This window comes from Manihot esculenta, chromosome 10 (genome assembly GCF_001659605.2).
Source record: "Manihot esculenta cultivar AM560-2 chromosome 10, M.esculenta_v8, whole genome shotgun sequence".
Taxonomy (NCBI): domain Eukaryota; kingdom Viridiplantae; phylum Streptophyta; class Magnoliopsida; order Malpighiales; family Euphorbiaceae; genus Manihot; species Manihot esculenta.
The window spans coordinates 22,617,794-22,631,811 of record NC_035170.2 but is presented as its reverse complement, the minus strand read 5'-3'; positions in this window follow the sequence as shown (position 1 = coordinate 22,631,811).

Genomic DNA, 14,018 nt, shown 5'->3' with positions numbered 1-14,018 from the left:
GAAATCAAACAGTGCAGGTCTTCCCAATATCGCGTTGTAGCTCAATGGGAGTTTGACCACTAAGAACACCGCATAATGGGTGCGAGTTCTTGGCGCTTCGCCTAAGGTGAGAGCCAGCTTCACCTTCCCCTCTATGGGTACTGGTACTCCTCCGATCCGCTTGACCGGTGCCTGATCCCGGACTAACTGTTCCTCAGGTATTCCCATCTGCTGGAAAACCCGGTAGGGCAACAAGTTCACCTTGCTCCCATCATCCACTAAGATCTTCTTGACCCGGTAGTTGTGAATGATGGCTTCAATGACAAGGGCATCGTCATGGGGCATCTGAACACCCTGAGCATCCTTTGGAGAGAAAGTGATGGCCACTGGAGAATGCTCGATGACCTGCATAACCTCGGCGCTGCTGCCTTCCCCCTCTCGACTCCTCTTCTTCCCTCTACGGCTCATCCGACCTCCTGTTCCCCCAACAATCATGTTGATGGTCCCACTGGACCCATCATTCACTGGTCCAACTCCCGTTCTCCTTGGCACTTGGGCTGCCGGGTTAGGCTGAGGCCTCTGTCCCTCCGGTTTCTTTACGAAGTTCTTGAGGTGTCCTCTTTTTATCAGCCTCTCGATATCTGTGATCAACTGGAAGCAGTTATTGGTGTCGTGGCCGTGCGTGCGATGGTACTGACAATATTTGTCCGGATCTCGCTGGTTTGCTTCCGTTTTCATAGGCCTGGGCCATTGGAGGAACTCCTTGTCTTGAATGGCCATGAGCACTTCGGCTCTAGAGGCATTGAGTGAGGTAGGCTTCTCTGGAACCTACGGAGGGAGTGGCCTCTGTTTTGAGACCCGAGGAGGGAGAGGTCTTTGGTCCCTTCGCTCCCAGGGTTGTCTGTAAGGCTCAGGCTTCTTGCCATGCTTTTTCTCATGCCTCTCCGGCCTCCCTTCCTCCGGTGCTTTCTCCTTATCTGTCGCTCCCCTGGCGAACCTGCTTGTCACCAAGGCATCATCCTGCCTTATGTATTTTTTAGCCCGCTTCATCAGCTCGGCCAGTGAGGTTGGAGGCTTCCTGCTCAATGAGCCAAAGAACTCGACAGAGGTCGTCCCCCTCTGCATGGCTTCCACCGCCCTTCCCTCATCGAGCTCGGGAATCTGCAGGGCCTCCGTATTGAAACGAGTGACGTACTCCCTGAGCTATTCGTCTCTCCTCTGCCTGATCGTCTCCAGGTAGCTCGTCTTTCTATCTGTGGGCACCCCGGCGATAAACCGGCTGATAAAGCGAGTGGCCAGATCTCCAAAGCTGCTGATACTTCCAGCCTCAAGGTTATTAAACCACGCCCGTGCTGGCCCCGAGAGTGTCGTTGGGAATACCTTGCACATCAAGGCATTTGACAAAGTCTGCAGCTCCATGAAAGTCTTGTAGTTCAAGACATGCTCCCGGGGGTTTCCCGCTCCGTCGTATGCGGCCACTGGCGGCATCATAAATTTTTTGGGGACGGTCTCTTGCTGTACCCACTTCGAGAAGGGTGAAGAGGTGGGCAGGAGAACTTGATTCTGATCCTTCGTTCCCAACTCGGCCAAGAGCTGCTCTCTCATTTTTTGCAGCTTTTGGTCTACACTTTCCTCCTCCTACCTGGGTTTCTTCTCCAGGTGGTATTCCTCCTCTTCCATTTCGCTTCTTGTCCACCTAGTTGTTCCGGCAGAATAACTGTCGGCCCCATCATTCTCAATCATCTCTCTCACCCTCCTTCCATGAACCCTGGCCTCTTGTTCTTCTTCTTCCCCAGGTCTTCTCCCCCTTTCTCCGGTCTCGCAGCTAACTGTTTGGGGATGGTTGAGGGTAGGTTGGGGTTCATTAGTCTGGGGCTCTTCTACCACTGGCAATACGTTTGTTGGGGTGCTAAGGCCCCGTTGCTGCATTATCTGCCCCAGCCAGTGGGCAGTGTTTTATAGTTGGAGGGCGATGGTTTGGAGGTCCTGGTTGGACAAGGTAGCGGTGGAAGCATTCCCTGCCAGGCTTGGCGAGGGGTTGAAAGGGATGGGTGGTTGATTGTTTGGAGTTGTAGGACTGGAAAATGAGAACTGTTGCCCTTCTTGGGCAGAGCTCAAGTCATTTGGAATGACGTTGTTTTCGTTGTGGTTAGCCATTGTGGATCTCAGTGGGTATTGTAACAGTAAAACTCCAGTGATGAAAAGATCTCCTTCGTTCCCACAGACGGCGCCAATTGACGATCTGAGATCCAGAAAATAGGATTTTACAATGGGTTTGTGAACTTAGGAAAAAACTTAGGCTCAGAGGAGAGTATTTCCCCTTTTTATCTGTTTCCTTTTGTCTGCTAGTGACGTATAACGATATTGTTGCCATTGGAACACGTGTCCCTGCCGCGCTGATACGGGCGTACGAGGATATCAAATTCCTGACCCATGCATAACGGCCCCTGATTCTCCCTGGGCACGCATGCGGATGGTCCCATAAGGCGAATGGGCTGAACTCCTTCCTGATTCTGAGCTGGGCCGGAAGATAAGGTTAAGACTAGGCCCGGAGGGGATCTTGTTCATTGGATCGAAAGAGATGGGCGGCCTGATTGAAGAATCTGACTGGAGCCCGGTCTTCAAGCTGAGCGGGCTGGACCTGGCTCTTGGAGGAGACTTAGAAGCCTTCAGATTATGGGTTGTCCTAATGGGTTTGGCCTTAGACCGGGGCGAAGAAATTCAATGGTCATCACCCATATTTGTTCATTATTTGTACTGAGGGTCTCTCTTCTTTATTGAAACATTCAAAAACTACTAGCTTAATTCATGGGAGTAAGGTGAGTTGGAATAGTCCATGTGTCTCTTTTTTTTTTTTTTTTTTTTTTTGTGGATGACAGCTTCCTATTTTTTGAAGCTTCTATTAGAGAATGTGATGTTAAACAAATTCTTTCAACTCATGAACATGCTTTAAGTCGGACCATAAATTTCAAAAAATCTGGTATTTTTTTCAATCTAATATAATTGAGGATTTGCGGAATATTCACACAAGTTGTTGTTCATATGCCATTATCTCATGGATCTTGATAGACCAATCAGGCGATCATCCAGAGTTATTGTCAAAAATAAGAAGTATTTAGACTAAGTGCTTGCTGCTATTTTATTATTTATCATTTACTGCAATTGTTTTTTATTTAAATTACTTAGTCAATTAGTATTCAGCAAATCTTGGCAATAAAACCTCTTTAGTGCCGATTGTGGCCAAGAGAATAGAATTAAGTTGTTTGCCCATTTCTTATTTAAATTACGTGTAGCAGCAGCATTTGGCATCAATGAAAAATATCAGAAACTTCTTATTCTCTTTTATTTACCTTGGCTTTGACTGGGACCTATCATTGGTATCAGAGCCATCATTCTTTTTCTTTTCACCTCTAAATGGCTACCAACAAGGAGCGAATTTGGCCTCGGTCAGCTCCAAGGTCGCATGATAAAAATGGAAATGGGAATTGGTGATGAGCTGCAGCAACTCAAGGCAGCCATTACTAAACTCACTGAACCCACCCTCTCCAACAATGAAGCTGCCAACAGCGCTAAAGATCAAGTTGGTCCGGCCCGCAAACACCAAGATGAAACCAGAGATGGGGCAAAACCACTTTATTCAGCTAAAATAGCAAAACTGGAATTCTCGAAATATTCAGGAGACGATCCAACGGAGTGGTTTACCAAAGTAGGCCAGTTCTTCGAGTATCAAGGAACCCCAGATTCAGAAAAGGTTTCCTTGGCCTCGTACCACCTACGTGGAGAAGCTAATGAGTGGTGGCAGTGGCTTCGCAGAACGCATACTGAGGCAGGAAAAAGCGTTTCGTGGGAAGCATTTTCTGAAGAATTGTGGTCTCGCTTCGGGCCCACCGACTATGAAGATTTTGATGAGGCACTCTCCAAAATACGACAAACTAGTGATTTGCGAGATTATCAAAGGGAGTTTGAAAAATTGGGGAATAGAGTTCAAGGGTGGACGCAGAAGGCACTAGTCGGTACCTTTATGGGCGGTCTCAAATCCGAAATTGCTGACGGAATCAGAATGTTTAAGCCGAAGATATTAAAAGACACCATAAGCTTAGCTCAAATGAAGGATGAGCAGTTGCTTCGTCAGAAAAAAGCAATTCGCCCATCTCTCCAGACGAGTTCTTACTCTCCAACAAAAAACAAGCCGACTACCCCAATAAAGCGATTGACCTGGGACGAGATGCAGAAACGACGATCGCAAGGTGTATGTTTCAACTATGATGAAAAGTTCACCCCAGGGCACAATGTTCCAAATCACAACTCCTCCTACTGGATGGTGGCTGTAGCTTGGACGAGGATGATGACAATGACATCGAAGTGGAAATTTCCTTACATGCCTTGACTGGATGGTCTTCTACAGGTACCATGAGGGTTGCAATTCATATTTATTCTGTTGAACTGATTGTTCTCATTGATAGTGGCTCCACTCATGATTTTATCAATGAGAAAATCGCTGGGTTGCTCAAATTGCTAGTCAAACCAACAAAACTCTTCAATGTCAAGGTGGCTAATGGGACTCCCCTGCAGTGCACCGGCAAATTTACAAATATTCCCTTCTCTCTTCAAGGTATTCCATTTACAGCTACATTCTTTTCTCTTCCATTAATGGGTTTGGATGTTGTATTGGGAGTACAGTGGTTACAACAGCTGGGCACAGTTTCTTGTAATTAGAAACATTTAACGATGGATTTCAATTGGAAAGGACAGCAACGGCATCTGCAGGGAATTCTCAGTCGACCAATTGAATCTCTCTCTCCCAAAGCAATGACAAAAGAGTTGAAGCAGAGCAGTGTCGTTTTTGCAATATGTGTGGAATCTTCTCCCACCTCTCTTCCTGAAGGCCTACATCCAGACATGTTACAATTATTAACTCAATTTTCAGACATATGCCAGAAACCAAATCAGCTACCACCACATCAAGAAATTGATCACCACATCAATCTCAAGGAGGGTGCTGATCCAGTGAATGTGCGCCCTTACAGATATGCTTATTTTCAGAAGGAAGAAATAGAGAAGCAAGTCCATGAAATGCTGAAATCAAGACTCATACGGCCTAGCACAAGTCCTTTTTCCTCACCAGTCTTGCTAGTTAAGAAGAAAGATGATTCCTGGCGATTCTGTACGGATTATCGAGCTCTGAATCAAGTCACCGTTCGAGATCGGTTTCCTATTCCTACAGTGGAGGACATGTTGGATGAACTCTATGGTGCGGCTTATTTTACTAAGCTTGATTTTATTGCAGGCTTCCATCAAGTTCGTGTACATCCTGCTGATATTCATAAAATGGCCTTCCGTACTCATAATGGCCATTATGAATATATGGTGATGCCCTTCGGCCTGTGTAATGCGCCATCCACCTTTCAGGCGCTCATGAACACTGTTTTTCGCCCTTACTTGCCAAAATTTGTGCTGGTGTTCTTCGACGATGTGCTCATATATAGTCCTACTTGGGCATCTCATCTGGAACATGTACAGCTGGCCTTTGAGTTGTTGCGGCAGCATCAGTTCTTTATTAAACTCAGCAAGTGTGCCTTCGGTCAAGAACAAATTGAGTATTTGGGGCATGTGGTGTCGAGAGCTGGTGTTCAAGTGGATAAATCCAAAATCAGCGCAATACAAGATTGGCCTCCACCAACGTCAGTCACTGAATTGCGTGGGTTTTTGGGACTTACTGGCTACTACAGAAAATTTGTGCAAAATTATGGTGTAATTGCCCAGCCATTGACAAACTTGTTGAAAAAAGGTCCTTTCTTTTGGACAGCAGAAGCAGAGACCTCTTTTCTATCCTTGAAAAAAGCAATGATTTCCACTCCTATATTGGCAATACCCAATTTCAGTGAGCCATTTTTTGTTACTACTGATGCTTCTAATACAGGTATTGGAGCAATATTATCTCAGAGGGATCAACCAATTGCTTTCATGAGTCGTGCTTTGGGGCCTTTGAAGCAATCATTGTCTACCTATGCTAAAGAGATGTTGGCCATCTTACAGGCTATACGCACATGGTGTCCTTATCTTCTTGGCCGCAAATTCTTTATTCAGACAGACCAGCATAGCCTCAAATACATGGTTGAACAGCGGATTGTCACTCCTGAACAACAGAATTGGGTTTCGAAATTATTGGGCTATGATTACGAAATTATTTATAAACCGGGCAAGGAAAACAAAGTCGCAGATGCTTTATCTCGCGTCACTGGAAGTCCTAGCCTAAATTCTCTTTTTTTGCCGCAGTCTTCTCTCTGGAGCCGAATTAAAGCCACTCTTTCTACAGATCCTTATATGCTTCGGATAGGACGACTGGCAACTGAACAACCTGGAAATCCTTACTCTTGGAAGAATGGATTATTATTTTATAAAAATCGTGTGGTGGTTCCCCCTAAATCCGATTTGCCTATTCTGCTTCTTCAAGAGTTCCACGACTCTCCCTGCGACGGCCATTCAGGTGTTTTGCACACTTTTAAAAGAATTTCACAGCAGTTTTACTGGCCTTCTATGCGCACACAGATGATCAGGCCTATGTCGCAGCTTGTTCTGTCTGCCAAAAGAATAAATCAGCAACCACTTCTCCAGCTGGTCTCCTTCAGCCGTTGCCAATTCCACATCAGGTTTGGGATGACATAGCCATGGATTTCATTGATGGGCTTCCTATGTCCTGTGGTAAGAATTCTATTCTAGTTGTCATCGACAGATTGAGTAAATATGCACATTTTCTGCCATTATCTCATCCATACTCTGCCAAAGTCATTGCTGAAGTGTTTGTGGCTAGGATTGTCAAATATCATGGCTTGCCAAGATCAATTATCAGTGACCGGGACCCCATTTTTATGAGTCACTTTTGGCGAGAATTCTTTAAGCTTTCTGGAACACAGCTGAATATGAGCTCCTCTTATCATCCTCAAACGGATGGTCAATCGGAGGTCACTAACAGATATTTGGAGCAATATCTACGTTGCTTTGCCAGCCAACAACCACGCAAGTGGTGTTCTTTCTTACCATGGGCCGAATATTGGTATAATACAACTTATCACATCTCTATTGGAATGACCCCTTTCTTAGCTTTGTATGGCAGGAATCCTCCTATGGTTCCTCGATATGAATTGGGCTCTTCCTTGGTACATGGAGTGGATAATGCTTTAGCCACTAGAGATGAAATCTTACGTGACTTAAAGATTCATCTCTCAAGGTCTGTTCATCAAATGAAACAACTTGCAAACAAGAAACGCAGAGATGTGGAATTCCATCCCAGAGATTTTGTTTATCTTAAATTGCAGCCTTATCGGCAACAATCTGTGTCCAAACGTGCTTTTCAGAAGTTAGCCAGCCGTTTTTATGGCCCATTCCTGGTGGAAGAAAAAATTGGGAACTTGGCTTACCGATTACAGCTGCCTTCGGGTTCCAAGATTCACCCAATTTTTCAGGTGTCACTTTTAAAAAAACATATCGGCGATGCTGTTCCTACTTCTTCTTGTAATACCCGGCTAGACTCCGGTATCGGAATTCCTACCGTCCGGTGGAATCTCGGATGTCGGAAACCTCTAGAAGGGGAAAACCATGTTTTATGAAATGTTTTTAAGGTATTTTATGTTTTAAGTAAAAAGGAAAATGAGTTTTGAATGAAAAAGGCCTAAGGAGGTTTTACCAGGTTCGGCCGCCGAAAGTTAAGATTCGACCGCCGAACATGGATAGGTTTTGGGGAGTGCCTTTGGCCCCCGAAAGCCTTGTTTGAAAGACTTAAGGTTCGGCCGCCGAACCTCATGTTCGGCCGCCGAACATGCATGAGATGTGGGGGCACGTTAGGCCGCCGAAAGGTGGCAGAACCAGCCCTATAAAAGGCCCCGTGACCGAAACAGGCGAGGTTTCCTCTCCCATTTCGGCCGACGGTGAGCTCTAGCCCTCCTTTGGTCATTTTAAGTGTTTTCCCTCAAATCTTTCAGATTTTAACAAGTTACATCTTGTTTTTGAAGAGTTTTGAAGTTAGAGTAAGATTGGAAGCTTGGAGACCAAAGAGTGGATTTCTCCCTACCTCCAAGCTAGAATCGTTTTTCCTCTCGATCTTCAAGAGGTAAGCTTAGATCCAACCTCTCTTGCATGTTTTAAGAAAGTTTTAAGTAGATCTATGGGGTAGAAATGCATGAGTAGGCTTGTTGAAGTTTCTGTTATGTTTATGGGTTCAATGTGCATGTTCTTGAGCAATGTGGCTTGCTTGTGTGTTGTAGTTGGGGTTTAAGTTAGTTTGAGACCCTTAGGAGCTTGTATGCTTGAGTATGCATGTTGTAGAATAGGTTTTTGCATGATTGGTTGTGTAGGGGGTTGAAATGGGCAAGAAGAACCAAGTTTCTGCCCTTTGGCAGAAACCAGGTTCGGCAGCCGAAGGGACTTTCGGCCGCCGAACCAGCTTGGGAGGCAGCTTTAGGCTACCGAAGCCTGCCCCCGAAAGTTGGAGTTTCGGATCTGTCCGAGACTTTCGGCCGCCGAAGGTGCCGCCGAACATGCATGAGTTTCGTCTCTGTCTGGGAGTTTCGGCCGTCGAAGGTGCCGCCGAACCTGCCTGACTTTCGACTCTGGAGGGACTTTCGGCCGCCGAAGGTGCCGCCGAAAGTGCCCTGCCCAGCCTTTTCTTGCATGTTTTCTAGGGATGTTTTGAGGTGTTTTTAGGAGGTTTTTGGGGGTATGTTTAGAGTTATGTTCTTGTTGTTTGGTGCCTCATTTGAGTCCACCTGTGTAGGTTCGGACCCGAGGAACCGAGACCCCCGGTTGTGAGATAGTCGTTCAGAGTTCGTTGTTAAAGCTTCAGTCACCAGGTGAATGGAACAACCTCTTAAGTTTTAAAGTAAAGTAAATGAATAAATGAATGAATCATAAAGCATTGCCCATGCATCATTATGCCATGCAATATTTCAGGATGTTTGCATTAGAAATCACGAATATGCTGCATTGCATAAATTGATGTTGATGTGGATGGTTGTTGGGTGATCCATAGTCCTCTGATGTTATGTTATGATGATATGTTATGGAAGACCAGCGAGGCCCATTCTACGCCCCTGGCACTATGTAAGAGAAAGACCAGCGAGGCCCATTCTACGCCCCTGGCATATTGGAATGTTATGTTATGTTATGTATGTAAGAGAAAGACCAGCGAGGCCCATTCTACGCCCCTGGCACTTGGAGATGTTGAGGACTAATGGTGACAATACCATCCTTTATGTGATTAGCTGTGATGTGTTGCATTTCATGAAAGCATGAATAAGAAAAGAAAGAAAAAGTTAAATAATAATATACCTAAAAATGGAGGAACAATAATAATAATAAAATGAATAATAATATACCTAAAAATGGAGGAACAATAATAATAATAAAATGAATAATAATATACCTAAAAATGGAGGAATTAAAGCAAATGTTTTTAGTTTCTGCTCACTGGGCTTTATAGCTCACCCCCTCTCCCCTAACCCCAGTCTTGCAGGTGCAGAGTAGATAGAGAAGTCAGCAGAGTAAGAGAAGTTTATGTAATAGCTTAGCTGTGGACATGGTTTGTTGTAAATGTAAAAGTATGAGATGTAATGTAATGTAAGTTTAATAATGTGCTTGACTAGAGTCTGTTGTATTCCCTGTACACATGGTCTTGTATGAGATATAATGTTTTTTATGATGCCTATGTAATCCAAGCCTATGTTATGTTATGTTACACCATTGGAGTATTTGATGAGGACTCCAATGAGAGGTTTATGTTATGTTTGTGCATGCACAGGCTAGGCTTGGCAAAGAAATGTTTGAATGAAAGAAAAGTTTTTAATTTTTATGTATGTTGTTGACCATGTATGGGATTAAACAGGTTCACAGGATGTATGTTTGGCTTGCTATGGGTTCTGGCGGCCTTAAGCCGACCTGAATCCTAGCGCCGGTAGCGGTCCGGTTTCCGGGTCGTTACAGAGTGGTATCAGAGCCCTAGGTTCATATGGTCGGACCTAGAGTGTCGGGCTCATAGATGTGATAGAAAGTCAAGCACAATAGGAAATCATGTCCACTAGGATAGGATGTAGAGTCCTGTCTAGAATGAAAGTATGATATGCCATGAGATATGCTATGTATATGATGTGGGTTCATGTGTTTCCACATGAACCATTGGATGCTAATGTTTTGTTATCTGTGCTGTTTTTCAGTAAACAGAATGCGAGGAACTCGTCGATCAGCTAGATTGACTAGAGTACCACCGGAGGATGAAGGCACGAGCGCCCGTCCTCCAGCATTGCCAAGGGCAATGTCAAGTAGGTCCAGCAGGGACAGAGCAGTGGGAGACCCCAGAAGATCTCTGGATCTGGGTAGAAACAGATCAGTAAGAGGAACGGTTCAAGGAGGCAGGTCAGTGGATGTGGGAGAAGAGATGGATGTGGACCAGAGGAGGGATGGTAGTCTTGGTGTGAGCATGCCAAAAGAGGGCATGGGTGAGTCTCAGGGAGGCACTCAGGCCTCGGGGTTTGTTCCACCACCCCAGTACCCACCTTTTTCACCATACCCCGAGTATTCGATGGGAGGTACATCGGATTACCCCAGTTTTAATCCTTACCCTTCTCACATGCCATACCCACCTTTCTACCCACAGTATCCACAGTACCCTATGTACCCACCTCCATCCTTCCATCCAGGCACAGCAAACCCTATCACAGGGGATGCCGCACCTCCACCACCAGCAGAAACCGCAGTTACAGAAACCCAAAGACCTCAACCTACCTCATCTGGAGGGAGCAAGGCTAAGATGACCGACTATATGAAGTTGGGTGCTCCCCAGTTTGATACCGGTGATGATCCGTTTGTGTACCTGGAGAAGGTCAAAACAATTACAGATGAGATAGGGGCTGATGACAGTAGAGCCATTCAGATGGCTGGTTTCACTCTGAAATGCAAGAAGGCACGAGAGTGGTTCAAGAACTATGTAAAACCAAAGGTGGACAGTTTGTCATGGGAGGAGTTTGCGAATGAGTTCGCAGGATGGGCTTTCCCTGACAGTTCCAGGGAGCTGAAGGTGATTGAGTTTGAACAGCTGAAGCAGACAGATGAAATGGGTGTCGATGAGTACACCGATAGATTTTTAGAGTTATTGCCGTTTGCTGGGCAGCATCTGGACACAGATCCGAAGAAGTCGAGGAGGTATATCATGAGGCTCAATTCCAGGTATTCCTCTTTGATTTAGTCAGCTGATAGAGAAAGTTTCCATGCCATTATAGACATGGCCAGGAGAATGGAGGCTAGTGCCGTAATAGAGGGAAAAGTCAAACAGTCAGTGGCACAACCTTCTGGTTCTAAGACCCCAGGTGGGGGAAGGATAGACCCTTCATCCTTGAGTTCAGCTAGTAAGAAGTGGGGCAGTACCACTAAGAAACCAAAGAAGAATAAGTTCTGGAGCAAGATCAAATCAGGTCTGGGATTAGGAGGTGGCTCAAGCTCTGGTGCTGATAATGCAGTGTGTGCAAGGTGTGGTAAGCTACACAGGGGGGTATGTCGGTTTGGAACGACAGCCTGCTACAGGTGTGGGCAAGAGGGACACATGTCATGGGAATGTCCGAGAGCAGTTCCTACGGCACAGCCCCAGCAGACAACTTCGGGTAGCGTAGCACAGCCAGCAGCTTCAGCCGCAACACAGGCTAGTGGCAGAGGCCGAGGGAGAGGGTCAGCCTCTTATTCATCAGTTTACAGAGGGGAAGGTCCGTCAGCTCCAGCACGGATCTTCACAATGACGCAGCAGGAGGCAAACGCATCCAACACCGTGGTGTCAGGTAATATCATCATTGGTTGTTCAGATGTTTATGCCTTAATGGACCCGGGTGCATCCCATTCTTTTGTTTCTCCAAGAGCGGTCGAAAGGTTGGGTTTGATGGTCTCTGGGTTAGAGTGTCCCCTATGGGTCAGCGGACCCAAATGTGACCCGTCAGTGGTAGAGTCAGTCTGCCAGTACAGTCCAGTTTTCATAGAGGGAAGATGCCTATCCGCCGACCTAGTGGTTCTAGACTTGACAGATTTTGACGTCATTCTAGGGATGGATTGGCTATCTACCCATGGTGCTACCTTAGATTGCAGAGACAAGGTAGTTAAGTTCAGATGTCAGGATGGGTCAGAGGTTGTCTTTAGAGGAGATAGGGGGAGTACACCTAGAGGTTTGATATCAGCCCTACAGGCTCGTAGGTTGCTCAGGAGGGGTTGTCAGGGTTATCTAGTTCATGTGAGAGAGCTAGACAGAGATGTCAGAGAGCCCGCCTCGGTGCCTGTGGTTAGAGAGTTCTTAGATGTTTTCCCAGACGAGCTGCCAGGTTTACCGCCTCCTAGGGAGATAGAGTTCGAAATAGAATTGATGCCAGGAACCAGACCGATCTCTATCCCTCCCTACAGGATGGCGCCAGCAGAGCTGAAAGAGCTTAAAGAACAGTTGCAAGAGCTGGTAGACAAGGGTTTCATCCGACCGAGTGCCTCACCTTGGGGTGCTCCAGTGTTGTTCGTGAAAAAGAAGGATGGATCCCTCAGACTTTGTATCGACTATAGACAGTTGAACAAGGTTACTACCAAGAACAAGTACCCGTTGCCTAGGATCGATGATCTATTCGACCAGCTAGCAGGAGCAGGTTGTTTCTCCAAAATAGATCTGAGATCTGGGTATCATCAGCTGAGGATCAGAGATGAAGATGTGCCAAAGACAGCATTCAGGACCAGATATGGGCATTTTGAGTTCCTAGTGATGCCGTTCGGGTTAACAAACGCCCCTGCAGCATTCATGGATCTCATGAACAGAGTATTTAGCCAATACCTGGATCACCTCGTTATTGTCTTCATAGATGATATCTTAGTGTATTCCAGGAATGCAGAAGAGCATGCCCATCATCTGCGGTTGGTCTTGCAGACTTTGAGGGAACATGGCTTGTATGCCAAGTTCTCTAAATGTGAATTCTGGCTGAGGAGCATTTCGTTCTTGGGGCATGTAGTGTCAGAGAATGGTATTGAGGTGGACCCCAAGAAGACAGAAACTGTGGCTAACTGGCCTAGACCCACTTCAGTGACAGAGATTAGAAGTTTCTTGGGTTTGGCAGGTTACTACAGGAGGTTCGTTCAGGACTTCTCAAAGATAGCAGCTCCTCTGACCAGGTTAACCAGGAAGAATCAGAAGTTTCTGTGGACCGACCAGTGCGAAGAAAGCTTTGAAGAGCTTAAGAAGAGGTTGACTTCGGCACCAGTTTTAGCTCTGCCATCTAGTGATGAGGACTTTACAGTCTTTTGTGATGCGTCCTGTGTGGGACTGGGTTGTGTACTGATGCAGAATGAGAGGGTAATTGCTTATGCTTCTAGGCAGCTGAAGAAGCATGAGTTGAATTACCCCACACACGACCTGGAGATGGCAGCAGTAATCTTTGCACTCAAGATGTGGAGGCACTACCTCTATGGGGTAAAATGTGAGATCTTTACAGATCATAAGAGCCTACAGTACATCCTGAGTCAAAGAGATTTGAATTTGAGACAGAGAAGATGGGTAGAACTGCTCAGTGACTACGATTGCAAAATCCAGTACCATCCGGGTAAGGCTAATGTTGTAGCTGATGCCTTAAGCCGGAAATCACTCGGCAGTCTATCCCACATCATAGCAGAACGAAGACCAATAGTAAAGGAGTTCTACAAGCTCATCGAAGAAGGGCTACAGTTAGAGTTGTCGGGTACAGGTGTCTTGTTGGCTCAGATGAAAGTGACACCCGTGTTCCTTCAGCAAGTCGCTCAGAAACAGCATGAGGACCCCGAGTTAGTGAAGATTGCCAGGACTGTTCAGTCAGGCAAGAATGATGAGTTCAGATTTGACAACAAGGGGATCCTCCGCTATGGGAGTCGATTATGTGTACCAGATGACATAGGGCTAAAAGGGGACATTATGAGAGAGGCTCATAATGCAAGATACAGCATTCACCCCGGAGCCACCAAGATGTATCAAGATTTGAAGAAAGTTTATTGGTGGCCAGCGATGA